Source organism: Rhinolophus sinicus, linkage group LG05 (genome assembly GCF_036562045.2).
Source record: "Rhinolophus sinicus isolate RSC01 linkage group LG05, ASM3656204v1, whole genome shotgun sequence".
Taxonomy (NCBI): Eukaryota; Metazoa; Chordata; class Mammalia; order Chiroptera; family Rhinolophidae; genus Rhinolophus; species Rhinolophus sinicus.
The window spans coordinates 68,337,627-68,362,212 of NC_133755.1; the positions used below are offsets into that span (position 1 = coordinate 68,337,627).

The 24,586-nt window shown below is 44.5% G+C and overlaps 1 protein-coding gene across 6 annotated transcripts in view; it reads left to right on the forward strand.

Annotated features, from left to right (window-relative positions):
* Positions 1-24,586, forward strand: part of IL1R1 (interleukin 1 receptor type 1) — a 75,532-nt gene that overhangs the window by 22,079 nt on the left and 28,867 nt on the right. The window contains exon 1 of one of the 6 annotated variants that reach the window (XM_019753874.2): positions 14,397-14,513. The exons of 4 other annotated variants lie outside the window; for them this stretch is intronic. The gene's annotated coding sequence lies outside the window, so the exon portion shown is untranslated. Of the gene's footprint in view, positions 1-14,396; positions 14,514-14,717; positions 15,011-24,586 lie in introns of those variants that run through there. One more of the 6 variants, XM_019753873.2, reaches the window with a different exon arrangement.

Sequence of the window (24,586 nt, forward strand, 5' to 3'; positions counted from 1 at the left end):
TTAAGGACACGTCTGATGATATCTTGGTTTCCCAGTGTGTCCTTCCTGGAGAAGAAAACATGCTGTGATTAAATAGTAATAGCTTGTCTCTTTGGCAGTTATAGGTTTCATTTTCAACTAAAAAGTCAGAATTCCATTCTGGACTTACACATCTGTCTCATAAGAATATTATGAGTGTGAGACACTGAGAGGACTGAATTCAGATGAGAGCCAGGCCTTAGGGACAACTGAGTCCACTGGCTAAGCCATCTTGCAGAATAACTTGGGGTTAGCCAGATATTCTTTCTAGGAACAATTTGACCTCAAACAATGTCTTTCTTCTAAAACTTCTATGTTTAGATCAGAGTTTTCACACACACCAATGAAAGGGTGGACATGAAATAAAGACATGCCAAATCTTGGGATAACAACCAAGTCTAAGAAAGTGTTCTGTAATATGAATGCAGGGCACTCAGTTAGACATCAGTGATTATAAGCTATAGGAGTTGGCCATTGCCAGAACCATAAGCGCTTTCAAATGAATTAACTTTGCTCAAGGAAAAAGAGCAAAATGGTCATCAGCATTTGGGAGTGCCTTCTGGAACCCAAGGGCAAAGATGTAACCTGCCTTCCAGAAGGGCTGGGACCAGCCTGGGAGGTCGTATGTCAGAGTCTGAAAGAGTCTCTTTTCATTTCTTGTCTTCACTTCTCGCTTTTTTCACTTTCTCTGAAAACAGGCTTTCTTTGCTTCTCTGGTTTGTATGATGGAAAACATAGCCACCTTGCATCTCCCAAATGCAGTTCAAAGCAGAATAATACCTTCTTTGTTTTGACTCCATCCATGACACATAGAAATTAGTTCTGTATGTTTTTAGCTTGATACAAATTCTTGGGAGGGAGAATGTGAATGTTCTACCTTTGGTCTAGTGAATACTCTTGACCCAATCGGCCATGGCCAAGAGCATCTTCCTAGGCCCACACCTATAGAGTTGAGGTGGGGTCAGGGAATTGGTTTGCATTCCTGAGAAATAGGAGTGTGTAACACACTGAGTAGACAACAACCCAAAGGCATCTGTGTAAATGAAGAAAGACTGAACACAGCCTTGAGTTAAATATTCAAGTACATTCAATCTATTTCCTTACGGTGACATTGCATTCTAATCCAAGGTGTGTTGATTCAAAGGATGATATAGTCTAATGCCAAAGTTTCCTCAATCAAAGACATTTAACCACAGATGTATCATTGCCGTGCTATACTTACTGTCTGTGAAGTTGTGTTTATCTCTTATTGGGGAAAGCGTTATGAAGCCCACTTTGAGAAGCAAGCTGAGTTTTCTAATAAATACATTTAACTTTTTCTGGAATGAAATATTCCCAGAATTCCAGAGTTAAAACAAATTTGAGTAAATCAAAGCAAAATTTACCATTAATATTAATGGTAAATGAAGGGGCTAGGAGAAATATTTCTGAATTATATCAATACTTCATGTATGTACAGTAATTGAATGTTATAGTTTAAAATAATGCACACTAATACAATTACAAGAAAATATAGAAATATGGGTGGAGTGTCTCATGGATCTTTTCTGGTTGATGGAAAGCAGGGAATGAGACTTGGAAGAGATTGTAGGGGGAGAGGAAAAGGGGGGGAATGGAAAAGGGAAGAGGGAGAGAAAGGGGGTTTATTGGGTGAGATCATCTCAGTAAAGCCCTGAGGGGCTACCCCCATTACTGAGCTTAGACAAGGCGAGCGGGAGATGGCAGAGTGGCCACGCTCGCAGCTCTCAAAGCTGGTGGCTGGGAAGATCTCCCGGAGACTCTTTCTTGGTGGCTGCCCAACTGTCTAGAACTATTGCTCACTTAGCATGTGCTGTCTTCCCTCCACAGAACAACTTGATAGGAAAATGACAGGATTTACTCTTGCAACTTCCTCCATCATCTCTTCATAAAGAGTAGTTCTTAGCTGGGATTTAGTCGGTACAATGTCTTCTTTTTTCCTTGGTCATCCCTCTTAGTAACCTTATTATTGTTTGTTGGACCAAGGGCTCCCAAGAAGTGAAGGGAAGAGTTTCTGACATGGGTAGGGGGCAGTCAGAAAGATGAGTTCAGAATTAAGTCACCTTTAACCACCAGGATACACACTGTAGCACACAGATGAAGAAGAGGAATAAGGGAGATGTTTAAAAGGTTGAAGCACAAAATGCTGAGACATTCCAGCCCCTGGTGACACTTATTGCACGGGGGGGCGGGGGGCGGTCAGCCATCATAGTTGGTTCAAGCCCTTCTCATGTTCTTAAGTGTAATAGTTCAAAGCAGGGTTCACATGAACACATGAATAAGAACAAATTTTAAAGAGAAAGCTCAAAATGCTTCAAAAGGAAAGCTGAGCAAAGCTGAGAGGGTCTCCCAGGGGGTCTGTCCCTGAAAGAAGACTTCTTTTGTGATGCTTGGGATGCTGCAAGACCTGGAATTTGAAATGGTTCTTCTAGACAACTGACTTGTTACAGTTGGTCAGGGACTGTGGCTGAGGAATGGGATAGAGTCAAGGATGAATAAGTAAAAGTAAAAGAAAACAGCGTCTTTATCTCTACTGGTCTGAGGAGCAGTTGGCAGCTCTTTAAACATATGGATTCCCAGGTACCCTCTAGAGAGTCTGTTCAGGAGGTAGGGCTTTAGAAGAGTCTAAGAAACTCTGGTGCACAGGCAGGTATGGGCCCACTGATCCAACCATCCCTCTATCTGATTCATTAGGTCCCTTTCCCATAACTGGAGCCAGTGGCTGTGCAACCTGGGTTTGAAGGAGGAGGGTTTTAGTGTCAGTTCTCTTCTCAGCCCACAGCACAAAAGACAAGCCATGAATTGGACCAGCTGGTCTAAGCTCTTATGTGAATACCTCTTCTAGGCTCTTGGGTATGGCCGCCTTGGTTGGTTGGTGACTTGGATTTCAGGTTTGCTGCTCTGCTTCTTCCTATGTTCAGGCCCCCCACTTTGTCAAGGGTGAGAAACACATTGTTCCTGATCTCCATTTTTTGACATCCCATTGGCTGAGTCAGCTCCCCACCTATTTTTAGAAGAATCCAGGACAGATAAGTTGTCCTAAAACTAAAGACCTGCATATACTCGTATGCGTGGATAGGGCATGGGGAGACAAAACAAAGATAGCTGAGAGGATGACAGCTGGTTGTGGAAAAGAGTGGAGGTAAAGAAGAGAAAATATTATTAAATGGAAAAGGTGAAAAATACTGAAATCAAGTACAAGGACTTCCAATGTGCAGAATTAAGTGATTCCTCTGTCTCTCCCTCCCTCCCTCCATTCACTTAGCACATGCAGCCTTTCTTCTGGACAATGATAATACAACAGTGAGCAAAATACATGGTGCCCACATTCTAGTATGGGCAAATGGTTAATACACAAGATCGTAAAGTAATAGTAAGTTAGCTGAGGACATGTGCTGTGAAGCACCAGTAAGGACTTCAGATAGAGCAGGGATGTGTGTGTGTATGTGTGCATATGTGCGTGTGTGCATGTGGCATCTAATGGCTTGGGATATCTATTTGGCAATGAGAAGGGGAATTGCTTTGGCAATGAGTGATCTGCAGTTTAGCAGTGTAGGGTGAACGGGAAAGAGGTATTGCCTTTACCAAGACAGGAAATGATTCATGGCTGGGTAAAACTTTTTAACAATGAAAAACAAAGAGAAACAGAACCACTTTGGTATGGTAGTAATTAAATTTCTGAATTTACGTAAGGAATGTTGAGAAACTTCTGGTTGCAAGCTGACCTTTGGTTTCCTTTAAGTCCCGCATTATCTTTGAGTACCGTTTAAATTTCAGTTCCTGATAGTTCTTCACGTTATTGACTTAGGTTCACTGTCCTATCACACAGAGACCAAGTTATTTATACAGTTCACATTTGCTTATTTTAGACTTGAGTGTTTGTGCAGAAATACCCCACTTTTTAAATGTGGTTTTGATTGGTGTTTTTGGAATGAGGAATTGATTAGCTGTGGTGACTAGTGTGACTCTGCCAGAAATTCTGACCCACAATTTATCAGAAATCTCCCTATTCCAGATTGACATCACATTAGGAGTTTATGCCAATAGAGCTTCAGTAATACTTGCTTATTTGTATAATATTATTCAGTTAAAGATATTGTCTGTTACATTGATAATCTGTAATTTTATCAATAACTCTCTGGTGTAACTGGACAGGAATATTTATACCATTTCATAGGTTCAGAAAGCTTGAGTAACTGCCCCAAATATAACTAATGTATGGCAAATAGTGATCATCTCTACCACTATGTGTCTGATGATGTTTAAATGCTTTTTATATATTAACTTACTCAGTTCTCACAATAATCCAGTAAAGTAGGGACTATTAATAGCATTAATTCATCATCAAAGAAACCAGTACACAGAGAAGTTCAGTGACTTGCTCATCACCACACAGCAAGTGCAACCGGCAGCAGCTCCTGCATCTTGTAGGATGTTTTTCACTTTACAAACAATGACACCACAATAGTGATACCTGGTGGAACAGTAAAAGGCAGCATTGTGAGTGGGAAAGACCATCAGCTTTGGAGAGTCAGCTGAGCTCCAGGTTGGTTATTTAACTCAAGGATAATCTTAGGCAAGTTCCTTATGCTTTCTAGAAGGTCTTTCTTGGTCTATAAAATAAGGGGATAGTGATACTGTTCATAGTGTGGTGAGCATTAAGTGTGATGTCTTATTGAAGCATCTAACTTATTGTCAGATACATAATAGGTGCTTGCTATTTGTACATTTCCTTCCTACATAAATGATCAATTATTAGGCACTGATCAGATGAGTAGTTATGAATGTTGTGCTGAAATAAATCGGAAATAGCACCGGCAGTTTTGTATACGTTTTGAGAAATTCAGGATGGGACTTGTGCTACGTAAAAGAGCAGTAAGAGCTCCATGATGAACTAGAACACCGGTTGTATGGGTGAGGCTAATAGGGGCTGCTGTTCTGGCCAATATTACTTCTAAGGCTGGGTAACCAGGGGAAGCCGCTGGTGGTGTTGGCGCTGGTTCTCCCTTCAGCCTTCTTGATCTGCCCTTTGTCCTTGCTCCTGGGAAGACGCTTCCATGAACTACACGGTGGTCTCCACAGGGCTGCAAAAGCTTGACGTAGAACGGAAGTTCTCAAGTTTTGATCTAAGGATTTCTTTATACTCTTAAAAATTATTGAGAACTTTAAAGAGGTTTGTTTCCATATTAACTGTATTAGAAATGAAGTGACTTTTGTTGCTCATTTAAAAATAACAATGGGTTCATTTCCTGGTAACATAAATGACATATTTTTATAAAAATAATTATCTCTTGGAAACAAGAAAAATTAGAAATACATCATGTAGCCTCTGAAAACGTAGACTTGTGAGAGATGTGTGTGAAAAAGGCACATACCATCTTTGAATTATTATGAAAGTAGTTTTGACCTTCTGGACCCATGCAAGCGTCTCAAGAAACTTTGAGAGCCACTCATGTAGCTTTAACAGTTTTTCAACACTCTTATTATTTCCTCTCAACTTCTTCCTCCAGGTGCCTGTTTTCAAACAATCACAATTGCTAATAATTCATTCTTCACAAGTCTTGGGTTTAGCAAACCTGGAAATAGAGGACAGGGTTCTTTGGACTTCTTCCCGCGTTCCTTTCCTTCCTGCCATCCTGCCTTCCTTCACACCCGTTCTTTCCTTTTCATGTCTGGGGGCATAACCTTTTCCCATTCAGGCTGGTGCCTCAAAACTGGTCTCTCTGCCTCTAGGGCCAAACAATTGCCAGTCTGTCCTTTACCTGACACCATCACAATTTGCTTCCTCAAAACTCGTGGCTAACATTTATTCATTTTGGGTTATGTTTGATAAATATCTCAAAAACTTTTCAAACCAAAATTAATTTTTTTTTTGAGATGTGTAAAGAATTTTAGGCAGGCTCATGGCTGACAGTCATATTTATGAACTTTGGAAACTGTGGAACAGAATTTTGCTGCCAGCCAAGATTGAGCAATAGGGCCTGGCTTTACTTTCTCACCAGAGACAACCCAAAAAATTATATATAAGCTACTTGAAACCAGGGTGTTTTAGACATTGGGCATCAGGCAATAGAGGAGAGTGATCCCTGAGACAAGAACAAAACGAGGTGAGTCCTATGATTGCTCCTGCTTGCTGCCTTGAGAGAGTTTCCAGGCCATGAAGGGTGTCCAGTCATTTCCATAGGGAAGGGGGACCCAGGCACAACTCAGAAAACTTCCTGAATTGATGAGACAGAGCTGAGAGCCCAGAAAGACCAAGGTGGCTCCAGTTCACAGGAAGCATGGTGGAGAGGACACAGCTGCAAGGAAAGAGAACTTCAGATCTACAGAGGGTCCCCCTAAAGAATCCAACCGGGTACAAATCAGCACATGCATGTGAGGAAACTACTTGAATCCAGAAAAAGAACTACCCTAAGGGATTAGATAAAATAGTAGACAGCACACAAGGCCAGGAATAATTTCTATTTTCACCAGCCGGACTGGAGAACTTCATAATTTGTGGGCATTCAGTAGAGGACTGAGAAGGATTATGCTTCAGCTGTGTGACAAAACAAGCCCCAGAGGACACGCTGCTGTGACCCTGCGTAACAAGTCATAAAAGCAAGGCCCAGAGAAATCAAAGTATTTCCAAGAACTGAAATACATTACAGAACACAAGAACATCCAGCATTCAACAAGTTAAAACCCACAGTGTTTGGCATCAGAAAATGACCATGTATGCAAAGAAGTAGGAAAATAAGGACAAAAATCAATCAAAACCAACTAAAAACTAACACAGATGTTAGAATTAGCAGATGAGGACATTAGAACAATTATTAAACTGTATTCCATATGTTCAAAGAGGTACGTAAATAAATGGAACATGTAAACAAAACAAAACACCCATCTTTACCTTTTAGAAATGAAAACTACAATGTCTGAGATAAAAAATATACTGGATGAGGTGAACAACACATTAGACACTGCAGAAAAATAGATGAGTGAATTTAAAAACACAGCATTAGAAACTATCAAAATGAAACACGGAGGGTGGGGACAAAAAACAAAAAAACAAAGCATCAGTGAACTGTAGGACAATTTCAAGCCACCAAATACACATGTGATTGAAGTCCCCAAAAGGAAAGGCATGGAGTGACACAAATATTTGAAAATAATGGCCAGAATTCTCCCAAATTGGATGAAAATTATAAACCCACAGATCCCAAAAGCTCAATGACCCCCGCCCCCCAGAACCACAAAGAAAAACACACCAAGTTTCATCATAATCAAATTGCTTAAAACCAGTGATAATGAAAAACAATCTTAAAAGCAGCCAGAGAAAAAAACATACCTACAGAGGAACCAGGATGACAAGATGACAGATTTCTCACAGAAACAACGTAGGCTAGAAGACTTTGGAGATTTATCTCTAAAGTACTAAAAAAAAAAAGAAAGAAAAGAAAGAAAAAAAACTTTTAGCTTAGAAATATATACATTGAAAAATATCCTTTAAAAATAGGGCAAAATTAAACTGTTTCAAACATAAAAAAACTGAATTTATTATCAGCCGACATGTACTACAAAAATATGAAATGAAATCCTTTAGGCAGAAGGAAAATGATGACAGAGATCTGAATCTATCCAAAAGAACAAAGAGTGCTAAAAATGGCAATGAAATTATTACTTAAATTTCTTCAAAAGAAAATTGACTTTTTAAACAGAAGTAATAATGGTGTAGTGTGAGGCTGACAACATATGTAAAAGCAAAATGAATGACAAAAATAGCACAGGGGCCAGGCAGAGAGAAATGGACGTATAGTATTATAAGGTACTTATATGTAGATTGAGATGTCACTTACAGAGAAATTTTCAGCACTAAATGCCTACTTAAAAAAGCAGAAAAGTATCAAATCAGTGACTTCAGCCACCACCTTGAGTAGCTAGAAAAAGAATAAATTACACCAAAAGCAAATGGGATGAAAAACAATAAAGACCAAAGCAGAAAGCAATTAAATAGAGAACAGAAATACAATAGAGAAAATCAATGACACTAAAAGCTGATTCTTTGAGAAGATCAATAACATTGATAAATCCCTAGCAAGAATGATTAAGAATAAAACACAGAAACAGAAATATCAGTAGCAGGAATTAAGTAATATCACTGAACTGCACTACAAATATTAAAAAGGATAACAGAATATTAGGAATAAAAGTATACAAAAAACATTGACACTAAGGTGAAATGGGCAAATTCTTTGAAAGACACATCAATCAAGAAGAAATAGATAACTTGAATAGTCCTCTGTCCATTAAAGAAATTGAATTTGTATTGAAAAATCTTTCCACAAAGAAAATTTTAGGCCCAAATAACTTCCCTGGTGAATTCTACCACTTAACAAAGAAATAATACCAATTCTGCACAAACTCTTCCAGAAAATTGAGGAGGAGTAAATTCTTCCCAACTCATGAGCTCTTCCAAACTCTATGAGGCTAGCATTAGTTGGATATCAAAACCAAACAGGAGAGTTCAAGAGGAAAAAACTACAGACCAATATTCCTCATGAGGGAATGTGTGAGCAGGTATGATTTAGCTGAGCCATGAACAACAGACGGAATGATGACATAGTTGATAGAAAGGAAAGCGGAAGGTGTGAAGAGGGTTTTTGCTAAGATGTAAATTTAAAATGAGCAGATTGTCTATTTTGGATAGGAACTAGCTGGCCAGAGAATGACTCCTGTTTCAGAGGCCCTGAATTGTCTAGATTTAAGAGCAACATCGTCCAACAGAACCGTTCTCATTGGTGGAGATGTTCTGTGCTGTTCAATATGGTGTTCAGTAGTGATGTGTGGCTAGTGCAACTCAGGAACTGGATTTTGAATTCTATTTAATTTTCAATAATTTAAATAGCTTCATGTTTCTAGAAGCTACATGTATTGGATAGCACAGATCTATGGGAATATAAGAGGGAATCTTTGGAGCTACCTTCTGAGAGCTCTGTGTTTCCTGCCCAAAGTCTGTTCCAGTCTGGATCCTGAATCTTTCATGCCATTGTTAGGTAATTGAAATCATAGGCTTCTACTATTGCCACTCGAGGCCCAGTGGTGTTGGCCTCTTCTGAGGACACTACCAGCTGTGTTCTAGATTGTAAGCTGAGGTCATCAGCAGGTCTAATTATCTCAGAGTAGGAACAGGTCTGCACCCACCATTCAGGCTCTTAATTCAGTGATTTACTTATAAGGATGTGAGAGGCCAAAAAGAATCAGTGAATCAGTGGTACTATGGCCTCTTCTCCCAACCCTTGAACCCAAGGCAGAGAGCTTTCCCAGTTCCTATCCTCCCTCAGAACAGTCATGGATGGCAGTTACCTGCTGCTGAGTTGTTGACAAATTGTTTTCCTGAGGAAAGATGAGAGAAAGGAATAGTTACATGTTAATATAATCTTTGGACATTAGGTAAATAATTCAACAAATAGGGCATTCCTGAGTCTTCTCAGATTTTCCTTCTGCTTCTGTGGTCAGAAGCAGTGACCAACTCTTTACTCTTCCAGTACTTCTGCTAGTGGACACTATTTCTTGGAAAATCATCAAATAACAATACTGGAAACTAAAATCATTCTTGCAGTTAGCATTTGCTGAAAAGGACAAGGTTATAGCTACTTCTTTTATTTTAAAAATGTTTATATCTAAAAATTCTAAGTGTGTTTAAAGCATATGACTGTCTCCTAACTCTCATTTTTCCCTTGTTTGCTGGTGAGATAGTCATAATACTAATTATAAGGAAGTCCTCTGTAACTGGGCCATGTTCAGAGGTGATGCTGGAGAAGGGAGGATGCCATGTGAATTCTGAGAGACTCGGCGTGCGAGGAGGATTCTATATGGTACAGGGTGGGCCATGGACGATCATGACACATTCCTGAGCAGTCATCGCTTTGCTTATCTATGATTGTTCTACAAACTCAGTGGCTTAAAACAACAATGTATCATTATCTCTCATGGTTCTGTGGGTTGATGGGACTCAGCTGGGTTGTTCTCCTCTGGGGACTCTCCCGTGGATGTAGTCGGAAATTGGCTGATTAGGGTTAATATCCAAGGCTTAACATGCAAGATGGCAAGCTCCCATGGCTGGCGTTGGTTCTGCCTGTCAGGGCTGCGGACTGGAGTGTGTCCATGTGGCTTGGGATTTCTAATTGCATAGCAGTCTCAGATAGTAATACTTCTTACTTGGCAACTTTGGACACCAACAGTGAGTGTTCCAAGAAGCCAGGAAGAAGCTGGAAGGCTTTTAATGTTCTGGCCTCAAATGTTTCAGAAGGTCAATTCCACCTCATTCTATTGATTGAAACTGATTGAGTAAATCACTGAGATTAGCCCAGTTTCAAGGGGCAGGAAATTAGACTTCACCTCTTAATTGGAGGAGGAGTGAAAAACTTGCAGCCATTTTTAATCTACTACCATGATCATATTAAAAAGAAAACCACTTAGAGAAAAGAAATTGGCAATTACATTCAGAAGGGATCAGAGAGCTGGAAGGCTGCAACAGGAAAGTCTGGATTTTGAAAGGTGGTTGTGGAAAAGGGAAAGTGAAAAAACTTAAGAGACGAATTACAGAAACTTGAAGAAAACCAAAGAGGGTGAAACTGTAGAATTTCAGGGGAAAGAATATTAGATTTAAAAATGAATGTAAGGAAGCCGGCAAGTTTCACATATGACTAAACACAAAGGTTGCAATAGTCCTTTCTTGGATGCCTTTTGGATGGTGATGGATAGTTTGGTTATTGGTGCTTTAACTTCCATGTGTCGAAATAGTCGTCACATCAAAGACAGCTGGCATAAAAGAGAGAGGCCACCAGTCTGGTTCTGTTAGGTGCAGTGGTTCTTGGAAATTACTAATTCAATCGTCTCTGGAACTTTCTGCATTGTTTCTGTGTTAGCATGGGAAAAACGAGGTGCAAGAAGCCCCTCTCAGTCATTTGCCTCATCGAGCATGATTAAAACTGCAATTAGAACAAAATGTTGGCAGGGCTGCCTGCCATGCCCACCTTTTCTTTCTTTTCTCCCAAAGGAGGTTATGAAATAGTTCATTGCTCATGGCAATCTTGTCATATTTTACACTTTCGCATCAGCTCTCATGTCTAGTTCACATGTGGCTTCCTGATTTGTCCAGGTCTTGAACAGAAGGGTCTGAACAGAAAGATGATCATAGAAGCCCACATATGACTGTTTAGACAAAGGGAGAGTGTTGAGCTGATTAAAACTGAGAAGTTGCAGTGATGGGAAATAATAAGAGACATAAATTTGAAAAGTGGTTATTTGGAGGCCAATGGATGGAAAATGTGTGAAGGAGCAGAAAACTAGGCTGTAGCAGGAAGTCCATCTAGGACAGTGGTTTTTAAATCTGTCAACACACGGTGGTGCTGTGAGCAGTTCCTGGCAGTTCCACAAATAACAAAAAATGACGTAGCAAGAATCACAGAGGCCCTGTGTGCAAAAACGTATTTTTCTTTATTTTCCACAATTAAAGTCAACTTAACTCATGAATCCTTATTTCCATCTGGGGCTAGGAAAAAAAAATCTTGCCAATTCAGCGTTGTTTAATCTCTACTGGTTCAAGAGTCAGTCCCTTTGGGGTAAGAGCAAAATCTATTTAGAATTCTCCCCTCTCCAAACCCCTTTATGTCTCTGGGGGTAACTGGAGTTCTTTGGAGGCGGTGGAGGTGAAGGGCATGGGCAGCTTCCGGGGAAGGGCTCTAGCCATATGTCATCCTCTGGACTTACGGACTTTAGCTCACGTCACACTTGCCATACAGCCTTTACCTACAAGAGCTCTTCTCGGTTTTGGCTTTCACACCCCTGGGCAGTCAGTCCTCTCGGAGGATCTGGGGAGTCTGGACACTCTGGGATGCACTGGACTTTGTGAGGCAGCCTGTTCTCAGGCCCAGACAGTTGTGCTGTCAAGGCTGTGCCTTGGCACTGGCCATGCCAGACATGGAGCTTTGCGATGACACCGGTGGTATCCAGGGCTCTACTCAGGGGAGCCCAGCAATGCCCGCCTCTTCCAGGATTTCCTTCAGTCTCCTCTCTCAGGAGGAGGCCAGGGTTTCTCTTGTTTGGCGTTGGTGGAGAATGGGGGCACTGCGCCACCTCTCAGAGACCTTCCAGGCTCAGTACACACCAGTCATCTCCCCTCTGTTTTTCATCCCTGCTGCTGGTCAATTCTGCTCCTTTGAGTGGAAAACTCACCCCTTTACAGTTCTTCTGTACTCGGTGGCTTATGATATAAACTCCATGTTCCAAGTCCTCCAACACTTGGGCTTTGGGGAATTCAAGGAATCAAGCACAAAAATGCTTCTTCTATAAAGCTTTGAAACCAATGTTCATGTTTATAACAGCCAGTCCTTCAAAATGTCCTGGTCAATATCCTCCTTCAAAATGTTGTACTGGTCAATGTGATTTTGTTTCGTGTGCATTATTAGATATTCTTCTCAAAGAGGACCTCATGATCTGAGCATCTTGACGGGTGGGGGATAGACTGAAAACCCTCAGGATGTATGGTCTCCTAAGGAAGGTGGCAGACGGTCAAGTCTTCCAAATGAAACGAGTTTCAGGGGTGGGAGGGTAGTGAGGGAAACACACTCCAGAAGATGTCCTGAGGCTATCGATGTTACTTCTGTTTCCCATAAGTTTTTGTCAAACACATCCCTCACCATCTTCATGAAGGGCTGTGTCTTACACTAAAGCACACACTTGCATTCAGAGCATTTGTGCTCTGCTGAGACCAGAACAGAGAGACATAAGTGTGTGACAGTCTACCCCTCATGAAGCCTCCAACCCAGGGGGCGGAGCAAGGCAGGTGGACACCTGAGTTACCTAGGAAAGGAAACAAGGGAGGAAAGTCAGGGAAAGTGGTCAGCATGGCTGAGTGAATTCAAGGTCCCACATTGAACAGTGGTTATAGGTGAGGAGGGGAGATCTACTAACCTCATCCCCATTTGGGGAGTGGTGTTTGAGAGTCACACCTGGGTGTAGGAGCCCATGATTTTAGCAGGGCAGTTGGGGTAAGGATGGGTGGGAGGCGTCAGAATATAAAGAGAAGTAAAAGGAAAGTGTGGTTTTTATTTCCACATTAGTGAACAAATCAATTTTACTTTCTACTTGTAACTATTTAAAAACCTTCATTACATAAATGGTAAGGTGAATTTACTCACCAACATACAACTCCCAGGCTAGTTCTGCACCATTGAGCCAGACTCACCTGCTTTAGGGTTCCCTGACTGCCACTCAGACACACAATCTGAAGTAGCTTCAGGACGAGGGTTCAGAGTAAGACCATCCCTGAGGGGACTGGATGATCTGTTCACAACGCTGGCTGCATGATGGAATCACCTGGGAGCTTTACAAACACCGACATTTGGGCCTCGGTCCCAGAGATTCTGACGTGCCTGGTCTGAGCACCAGTGGTCCAGGACTGCCCCGGGACCCTAATGTGTAGTCAGGGTTTTGAGAACCTGCACTCTACAGTGGAACTTCTGATTCAGATTTGAACCTGGTCCATTGAGAAAGACAAACTATACAAGCTCTGGAACCAAATATAATAAAATGATTTAAAAAAAGTGCGAAATTTTCATCATGCCAGGCCACAAGGCAGTGTTGGGGCTGATGATTTATTGCTGCTTGTTTCTTTATGCTTTTCTCCAGCCCAGAACTGACTCGGGCAGTCTGGGTTATCTCAGTTCTTGAGTTTATGGGATAGGGTAGGGGAACAAGTGCCTGCTCAGCCTGGAAGGAATACAGAAGGGATGGTGTGTTCTGTTAGGGAGGAAGCAACCATTTACTCAGTGCCTCCTCTGAAGATGGCCCAGTAAGTCTTCAAAACACGCTAGGCTTCAGTGACTTGCTGGAGGCTGGAGTGGCAGGGCAAGAGTGGGCTTCAAGCTCCTGGCTGTTGTGCTTGGAACCCAAGTCTGCTGCTGCCAGGACCCCAGCGTCCTTCACTCCCTGCGCAGAGATCTAGGTATGACCTTGGCAATTCATTGCATTTCTCTGAGTATCAATGAACTCTCATTTGCAAAATGAGCCCATGAGTAGGTGGGAGTAAGTGGGTTTTAAGCTAAGAAGAATGCCTGGTCTGTCCAAGAAGTCTGGTATCAAGACTGTAAGCTGCTTTTTCATCTGGGCTCATAGCAGTAACTATAAAAGTATCAGGTGACTCTAGTGTAGTGTCAACTCTGTGCCAGGCACTGGTTTACGGTAATTGTTCATTTAATTTCCCCAACCACTCTGTGAGATAGGAGCTGTTAGGATCCGTTTTTACAGAAGAGGAAAGGGAGGTACAAAGAAGTTAGTGAGTAGTCCAAGTCCACAACGCCAGTCTGAGAGCCGGGGCCCAACTCTCATCTCTCAGGCTCCAGGCACAAAAGTGTTAGTGTTTGCCTAGGGGTCTCATAACTCATCATGCCCAGGGACCTGCTATTGGGTGGCAGCCAGGTGGCGATGTCTAGGTAAGTAGTGCCACTTTGGGTGGGACCACTGTCGCTGCCCCTTCAGGAACTGGGCCTTGATTTGGGAGTGAGCGACAGCCTCCCAGTGTCCTGGCACCCGGAGCCCGCAGGGTCCCGCAGGGATGGCCGGCCAGGGCGGCGTCCGGAAGGGGTCCGGGCGGGGGTGGAGCGTCAGGCCAGCTCACTCGCCTCCTGCGGTCTGTCCCGGAGGAGCTCTCTCCGCCCGCTGCCCGCCCCCGCGCCGGCAGGGCTGGAGCTGGAACTGGAGCCGCGCCCCACAATCCTCGCGCTCAGGGCGGGCGCTGTTTGTGCCCGCAGCCCGGAGCCGGCTCGGAGCACGCTGCGGCAGCCCAACGAGCGAGCACGGCCGGGCCGGCGCCCCCGGGAGCGGCGGGAATGTGACCTCCGTGCGCCGCGCCCGGAGCACCCTCGCTCGGCTCCCAGGGCGCCCGGCAGGGTGGGCTGCGACCCTGCACGCCCCCACCGGGCTCATCCAGGTAGGAGAACGCTGGAGCGGGCGGGGCTGGGTCGCTGGTGGGGGACTGACTGTGGCTTGGACTCCTTTCTTTTTTAAGTTACCCTTGGTCGTCAGTTTGTTGTAAGAAGGTAATGGCGGTATAATCTGTGCGGTTCTTTTTTGTTTGTTTCTATTCCTGTTTGGAGCAGGATAAAAGTTGTTCATATCCCGTTTGGGGAACCTTGCCGATGGTTCTGGAGGGTTGTTGTGTGTGTGTGTGTGTGTGTGTGTGTGTGTGTGTGTGTGTGAATTGCTTCCAGGCGTTGTAATCCAGCCATGTTTAGCCGGTTTAGGAGTGTCTGTCCCTCCTAGGGGTTCAGGAGTGTCCTTAAAGGTTTAGGCTCAGAAGGGCCAGTCTCCTTAACAAGATAGAGATGAATGCCCTTGAACACGGGATGGGGGAGGCGTACTTGTGGCCCCTCTGGATTAAGGATGGTGCTGGGTGGTGTGGCTACAGACAGCCAGAAGACGCTCATTGACAACAGGTGTGTCTAGCCCTTTACAGTTTATAAGACTCTTTGCACTTGCAGCTCTTTTATCCTCTCAACAGAGACATGCTGTTGTCACCCTTCTTTCACATCAAAGGAAGCAGAAGCTTAGTAGGGTGACTAACTTGTTGAAGGACTGGCACCCAGAAGGAGAGTGAGACCTCTGGACTCCAAACCCCACGCTGTCTACTTTAAGGCATGATGCTTCCCAGAGGTCCCTGCCTACCAAGGCCTTCTTCTCTGCCAGCTGAGAGGGATGAAGCCTGCTCAGCAGGGTGTGTGGATTCCTGCCAGGGGCAGCTGTCCACGGTGTTTCCTGGCAGCAGGGGATGCTCGCCAGATGGGCATGTTGCAGTGATTTTAGCTCCAGAGCCTAGAAACCGAGGAAAGGATGTCTCTGGGCCACTGACGCCATGAAGAAAAGGTGAGCCGGGACCCATCCATCATGGAATGTGATGCCTGGGTCACCCTGGCTTAGTGGCAAGCTTCTGTCTGGAAGGTGCATGTAAAAGTGGAACTCCTCTCTGTGCTTATTGATGAATTGAGGAGAGCCAGGAGTGGTGCTGGGGAAGTTAAGTACCCCTTTCCCCCCAATTCATTGTGCAACCATGGGTTTTTTCCTTCCTTGGCTCCTTAAATTAATTTATTTAATATCCTGTTTAATATTTAATTTAATATTCTGTATTCATATCCTGTATTACGTTGTGTGCTAGACAGACTGGGATTTGATGGGAGAAGGGGCGTGGGACCCCTGATTTATGTCCAGTCTTACATGGCTGGGTCCCATTCTGCTGTGCGTGGAGTGTCGCCGGCACCCATCCACTCTTGGGTGGCCTCCATATAGTTTCAGAAAGGATATTTGACCTGAATCCTCATGTGACCAAAACCTCCATTTCTAATAGGCCATACGGAGTCTGGTGTGGTATAATGTGACAACAAGCCTTTCTTAAGACTTTGAAACACATAGCATCTTTTGAGCAAATCCTTTACTGTTGGTGAAACACTACTTAATATTAGTTTCACTTCTTTATTTGGCAAATGCTTATTAAATATCTACTATGTGCCAGGCATTGTTCTAAGTACTGAAGAGGGAGCAGTGACTGAGATAGCTTCAAATCCATGCCCTCTAATGGCTGTGAGTCATCTGGGTGAAGTCACAAGGCATATGCAGTCCCTCTGCCCACGGACAGGGTTCTTAGAAATTTGATCCTTGAACACAGTACGGGCACACTGGCTGCCCACAGACAGGATACCACTCAGCATCTCCAGTGGAAAGGACAAGGAGATGATGGACAAGGACGCAGCTCTTTGGTTCCCTAAAGAACAGCAGAGTGCCGAGATCATCTCTGGGCTTAGCTGTGTACTTGGACCAGGGCAGATGGAAAACCTGCGGCTGAGATGCGTCAGTGGGAGGTGGGTGTCTACCTGGAAGCAGGTAGAGATTGTGGAGAGAGTGGTGGCAAAGCTGGATGATTGCAGTGAAACTACCACAGCCCCGGCTAAGTAGGTAGGTACAGAGATTATGATTATGCTGTTACATGACAGACCCACTGCGACTTGTCACTTTCAAGGACAGAAATCATGAGGCACTGAAACTCACTGGCCATGGCCCAGCCCCACATTCCCCATCTGCTGCTGTCAGCAGGCACACCATTTGTGTTTTACTCTCTTTGAGCTTGTCAGGTGGGCTGACAGGATCTGCACTGTCAGCAGCTTTGTTCCTCCCCACTGGCTGTCCGCCATGTCCCCAGGCAATGCTTCTGCAGCCTTGTGGCTGTGCCCAGCGTATGGGAGCGTGCGGTGGGGGGATGGGCGTGGGGGGGGGCTGACACCACAGTGATCCCACCGAGTGTTGAAAGGGGCTGAGGTTCCTCAAGACCCCTGGTCATACCTTTGGATTCTGCACTGTCTTCTCTTTTCATGCACGTGTCAGAGTAATGGAGATAAATGTTTCATTCCTACATGTTCAGGAGAGGATTTATAAGATGCCATAGTTAAAAATAGGATGAAACAAACAAGAGGGAGATCAAAGTGGAGTTGAAATGAGCTTTACTTTCCCTTATCTGCAGGTGTACTTTCAGTGGTTTCAGTTACCCACAATCAACCACAATCTGAAAACATTAAATGGAAAATTCCTGAAATAAACAATTCATAAGTTTTAAATCACACACCATTCTGAGTAGTGTGATGAAATCTTGCACTATCCTGCTCCTGCCCGGGATGTCAGTCATCCCTTTATCCAATATCTCCATGCTGTGTGTGCTCCCCAATACCCGACACTTAGTCACTTTTCAGACTGACTGTCCCAGGATCACAGTGCTTGCTTTCAAGTCACTCTTTTTTTACTTAATGGCCCTAAAGTGCAAGAGCAGTGATGCTGGCAATTCAGATATGCCCAAGAGAAGCCCTAAAGTGCTTCCTTGAAGTGAAAAGGGATGTATGTATGGGAAAAAACATAGTGTATACAGGGTTTGGTACAATCCTCAGTTTCAGGCATCTAAGGGGGTCTTGGACGTATCCCCCGGGGATGTGTGTGTGTGTGTGCGTGTGTGTGTGTGTCGGGGGGGCGACTATAAAATGCAAACGTCTCTGAACTACATACTTGTAAGTTGCCAAGTGGGGCTGCAAATGCGAAGGTAAGCCTGGTGCCCCAGCCCTGCCTGTACCTTGGCACACTGAGAGGTGCCAGGACTGGACCACAGAGCAAACAGACTAGCATCTCCAGGGATGTGGCGAGGCACTGGTATTTTTGAAGCCCTCTGGGTGGTTCTAACACGTCGCCAGGGCTGACAACAGCCAACACCAATACGTGTTCTTGCACGCTGTGGGGGAGAGCAAACCTGGTGGGGCACAGTTGGCCATACCTCAAAATGAAGCAAAAGTGCTAAGGAGAGGTAAAAGCATTCCTGATACAGAGAGAAGCGGGAACTTTCTCCTGAAGGTCCCCATTTAAGAGGTGCAAAGAGCAAGTTTGAGGCTCTCTCTCGAAATACCCACATTGAAAATGCAGTTTGATAACCGCATTTCAGCTGGACTCTAGGTGCTAATAGAAGGGGGGTGGGTGGGTCGAGGCATCCTGGGCTCTGCACAGCTGCCTTCCCAAATTGGCGAATTTCTGGACCTCTGAAAACACAGCCAGTCACTCCTGACCAAGAGTTAAATGAAAGAGTTCCATGTTGTCACTTTAGATTGGAGCTTCGCACTTAATTCAAAACCCAACAGCCCCTTGTCATGCAAATACCAGGGGTACCAAAAAAATGTATATACATGACTTGTATTCATGTTTTGTTATCAGTATATATTGAATATTACAATTTTAATACAGTGTTTTCTTTTCTTAAAATGTGTGTATATTTTTTGGGCACCCTCTGTATTTTTAGCACCCTTTTGAAAATTCTGAAGTAACATAATAAAACTTACCTACAACACAATTTCCAAATAATCAACATAATAACTAGATGTAAAGAATAACAAAAAGTCATTTATATTAAGATTATATATTTTTCGTGTGTGGATGCTTGGGCAGAGCCAAACTAGAACTCAATGAGGTCACCAAATGCTTTCTGTAGACTGGACTCTAGGACAGCAGGGGACAGCTACAAGTACAGCCTGGAACAGAGGAGTCCTGCTGGTGGTCCAGACGCCACTGAGTGACGAGTGACTCTTGGTCAGGGGCTACATGCTGAAGCCTACTCTTTTTGCCTGACTGGAAAGCAGTGGTTGGGGACACTCTCTCTCTCATACACAGTCAACTTTTTGACAAGTCTTACGTGGTAGGACTCAGTGTCACAGCTGTGCTGTGCTGGAGGGATGAAGGAAGCTGGAAAGGGACAGGAGACCAGAAGCAGTCCCATCTCTGGGTCTGGTTCCTGTTGTCCAGGAGTACTAGGACATTTGTAGGGGCAACATGGAGGCCTTGTTAAACTCCGGCCTAGGGGTCAAGAGGCTTGGGTCTGGCCCATTCCTGTGTGTAGCCCGCCTGTGACAGTAATCACATTCTCTGTGCCTCATCTTCCCTTTTGACCTGAAAACCCGCCAATCTGGTAGCTTTGTACCTTGTAATAGCTGAGTACCTTAAATTTCACAGCACCACCTAACCTCTGTGGTTATCTTGACTTTATCTTCATATCCTGTGCATGAGATTCTTTGATGATTAAAAATATCCCCTGCCTCGTTTGTACAGGTAAATAAGCCACACAAATCTACTGTGAGCTAGGCTTTTGAATCCGTCCACTGATAGGAAGATTGCCAAACTATTAGTGTTTCTTGGACTTTCTGAGATGTTAAGTGTTTTCCGTTGCCGCTCCCGTTGTGGAGTGTTGTTGGCTCATATGTAGTTGTGTAAAGCTTTTCCTTGGGGAGACATCCCTGAGAGGTATGCTGTACGTACAGTTGAGTTTTAGGATGTCAGTGTGTCGCTTATCTCTAGGACAGAAATAGCCATGCCACATTCAGAGACCCCTCTGGGTCACTTCCATGTTTTGTTTCCCTGTCTCAAGTGGGGAACCATCCTGGGGGTGTCCTCAGTAGTTAGGATTAGGTGGTCCCATGGGTGTGAGTTTGTGGAGCCCTGATGCTTCCATTTTGCATGATTGGGACTAAATAGAGATGACTATAGGTGTTGATGGAGGGTAGTGCCTCTCAGATTTTCCCACCAAAGGACTCCTCTGGTGAAATGAAAAGCAGATGCCCAATTCAGCACTCCAAAGTGACTTACCTTAAGGGCTACTTCTTTGATACCTCATGTTTAATCTCTTGAAAATTTTTCTTTCCACTTTATAACGGAGCTGTATTTTCTCTAATATGAAAATAATAACTTCCCCCAGAAAATCCGTGGGTAAAGTCAGTACCCCAGAAGACAGACTCCGAGTTTCCCAGCTGTCTACTGCTTCTTCTTGGGGGTTTGTGGATTCTAGTTTAAGAAACAAGAACTTGCATAAGTGCAGAATTCTCAAGGATTTTCTACAACTGTGCGGTTCTATGGCTTTCATCTTTAAAACTGATATTTTTGGTCTTAACAATATCGGAGATTGTTTAATAGCTGTTTGAATCCTTGTAACAGGTGAAGATCATAATTATGGGTTTTGTTTTAATACCATAACCCATTCCCCAGACATATTTCCACTGGTTCTCAATAGAACTGGAAGTTGTGACATTTCATGATCTAAAGAACCTGCTTTAATCCTTGCTTTTCCCGGGAACTCATCCACAGTCATATCTCAGTTCTAGTCAAGAGCCTAATTACAGTTGGAGCCTAATTCTCTGAATATTTCTCCGTCGTGTCAAATATACAGAGGGTACCAAAAAAAAAAAATGTATACACATCCCAAGAAAGGAAAACTGTATTAAAATTGTAATACTCGTTATATACCGATAACAAAAGATGAATACAAGTCACGTGTGACTTCTGCAGTTACAAGAGGTGCTCAGAGTGGTTACCATCAGCTTCCAGACACTTCTGATTGCAGCGAACTACTGCTTGAGCAACACTGACCAAAGTGTCCACTTGTGTGCATTTTTTGGCACCCCTGGTACATCATACACATGTTGATTAATGTTTGGGATGAGAAGCTGTATTAAATGATGATGTGTATGTATTTATGAGGCACTCAAAATGGTGTAAAGAGTGAGTTGGTATGAGGTGGAACGTGGGAAGTACAATTAGTATTTCTTTTTCAATTGCAGAAGTGGGCCTCTGTTACTTCTAGTCCCTGGAAAATGAAGGATTCATCAACTGCCGTCTCTTCCCCTTGTCTTGGGTTTCTCTGGAAAGTCCCCATTTAAGAGCAAGTTGGAGGCTGTGTCTTGAAATGACTCCCATTGAAAGTACAGTTTGATAATCGCATGTTAGCTGGACTTGAGGTCTGTCTTCCTCAGAACTTCCCTTAGACCCAGACCCTGGAGAGTTGTGTACTGCATGCCTTGGCATGGCCAGCAGTTGGAGGGCCAAGAGGGCATGCCCACTTGGAACTTGTGCACACCAGTACCTCACCCTTGACCATGATCCTGGTACCCAGAGGGACAGCTGGAATTCCCTGCCCAAGACACCTGGATTCTGGTGCCAGGGCCTGTGCGGGCCTCTTTCCTGGGTCGTTCCCCACGGACTCCACCGCTTGTGTGCCTCCCTGGTGTGAAGAGTGGCCAGGGCTGTATGGGGGAGATGGACGTGGATGTGTGCACGCTCAGGGGTCCTCACCATATGGGCTGGAGCTGGGGGGCAGGCAGGGAAGTCAGGCTTGGAGGTTAATGTAGCTAGAAACAGCACAAGACACAGGGAGGGCCTGCTGTGTGCTGACGCTGGATGGGGCAGTGCAGCCTGTGCTCAGACACTGCCCCCAGCGCGAGTGCCTGTGCTGCTGCTCTCATCATACTGCTCGTGATATCTGGGGTGTGTCTGATGCATGCCACCTCTGCCACAGGCCAGGCTTCTGTCCGGGAAGGCAAGAGTCACAATGTGGGGGAATTCCTCAAGAATAAGGAGGAAATTCCTCAAGAATAAGAAGGCATTAATAGATACAATATGTCTACAAGTAGGAACAAATGCTCCTCCCCCTGCACAGGGGTCCTGGGTCTTGAGGAAACCACCTAGGTTCTTGTGACAATCCCTCAGTCCCCCAGCTGTCACTTTTCCTGTGTCTGCTCTGGGCATGGAAATTCTTGCAGTGACAGGATGGCACTAAGAGGAAGTCAGTCCTTCCTGGAAGTGAGGAGCCTATTAGGGGCCAATATGTTCCTTGTAAATTCTTATACTTCATCTGCTTTTGGAATTTAGTTCAAGTTGAAATTTTCTCATTCTGGGTCTAGTCAGACATTGCTTCATGCCTCAAACATGCATTTTCGTTTTATCTTCAATAGATAAGTAGCTTTGTAAGTTCCATGTACCACATAGTCATGTTGTTGTGCACTGACGTTTCTCAGTATGTCGTAATCGCCAAAAAGCAATGGGAGCTACACTTGGGAAGTCATCAATGGCCAGCTTTTTCATGTGATTGTCACAGCAAGCCGTGTTTCCTGTTTTCACACTTGGTCCCTGCTGATTGCCCCGTGCTGGGCGTGAGTGCCCCAGTGCTTCACCCCTGCACAGCAGCTGGAAGCTGCTCTACGGGGTGTTAGCGAGTCTGGACATTCCTTAGGTAATGTAGGCAGGAGGCATCGCTGCAGCAGCTCAGGTAGGAAGGGGAGCGGTAGGCTGGTTAATTTATTGGGGCAGTTAAGCCTTTCCCCTTCCTTAATCCTTTTAGTTTATGTGGAAAATTCATCTGAAAAACCGCACGGTGGAATAAATCTGTGACTTTTTATTACTGCTGATACTTTCTAAAAGTATATTTTGAATTTTATTATAAACCAATTTCAAAAATTACAACGGGCTTCGCTAAGTTGTTGCTGAAGAAGGGAGGGTTTACTTGCCCGGTACTTCTGGTGTTAAGAGCTCTGACTCTAGTCCTGCCCCCGCTGCTGTCTCCCACAGAGTCTTCCCCAGCCTCTGGCTATGAGCCCTTTGTGTAACCCTTAGTTTTCCACCTTCTCCAGTAGGATCCCCAGCCGTCTCCAGAGCCCAGTAGTAGCTCCCCTCGCATCTCAGTTCCCTGACTTACATTTAGTACCCATAGCTCATCCTTGCCCCTCTTCATACTAAGCCAGGTTTTCATTCGTATGTGGTCTAATGCAACGATGGTGGGTGGAAGTCTTCCTCCCTCCCTCCCTCCCTCTCTCCCTCTTTCTCTCTCTTTTCCTCCCTTCCCTTCTCTTCCTTCTCAACTGTGAGGTGTGATCAAACAATACGGTGAATGCTGCTGCTGCCATCCAGCGGAAAGGCAGGGATCTTCAATACAGGAAGCGGCGCCCTGAACCTTAGTAACAGTGTGTGTGACAAGTTTCAACTTGTTCAGTGCAGTCTGTCAGGTGTGAGCTACGGTTGAGAGAACGTGTGTTTTAAAGTGTGCCGTAAATCATCCTCTATCATGACAATGTTCCGTGCCACACATAGCTTCTGGTACTGCATTTTCTGTCAAACAAAAACATTATGGTGTGTCCTCATCCACCTTATTCACCGGATCTGGCACCATCCAACTTGTAGCTCTTCCCCAAAGTCAAAATGATTCAGGATATCAAGGCAGCCACGACAGTGCAACTAAAGGCACTCACGAAAGAGGATTTCCAGACCTGCTTCAGAAAGTGACAAGAACAATGGGATAAGTGTGTTCGAAGCAAGGGGGAGTATTTTGAGAGGGATTAATGGCAATGTGTCTTGTACTGTAGTAAAAAAATTTTTAATCTAAGCATTCACTGTATATTTTGATCACACCTCATATTTATTATGCTCTTAACACATGCAAGATGTGTAGGATGGGGCCCCCCTCACAGGATTATGGGAGGGGAGATGGGCTGCTCTGTACCTTTCTCCCCTGGCCCAGGTAGGGAAGGCCAGCAACCAGGGGAGCCCCCCAATCAATGCTGCCAGACGGAGAACGTTTGTGACTCAGTGTTCCTGGCTGTGGAGGAAGGGGGTGTCCGCAGGGGCCCCTGGGGGAGGCTTCTGATCAGAATGTTCTCAGAGTCAGTCAGAGTCACAAAAGCAGCTGGTGGACTAGGGTGAGTACACTTTGTATAAATGGGCAAGGAGAAGAGCCTGAAAGGCAATGGGGAGCTGGAAGGTGAAGGCAGGACGGTTGCGTGGGGGTGGCCTCAGCCCAGGGGGCAAAGAGGTGGGGGGTGGGTAGGGCCAGGTGCTGCAAGCTGTCTGGTAAGATGGAGACAGAGGGCCCTTGGCTTGGGCAGTATGCTTCAGGGGAGCAAGTGAGCCTAGGAGGCAGCTGGCGGTGCTGTTCAGCCCTGTGTGGGAAGCAGAGGAAGTGAAGATAAAATTTCTTTTAAGAAGTTCCTGGGGCAAAGAGGAAGAGGGAAAGTAAAGTGGTTAGGGGGACGTGGGATGTCAGTGCCTCTGCAAATAAGTTCATTCCTCTTGCTCATCCTTCTCCCCCTCCCCCAATATATTAATTTCTTCGCATTCCCCATGTAATTCCCATCAGCCACAGTCATTTCTGGGACACACTACGGGAGGCTGGGGG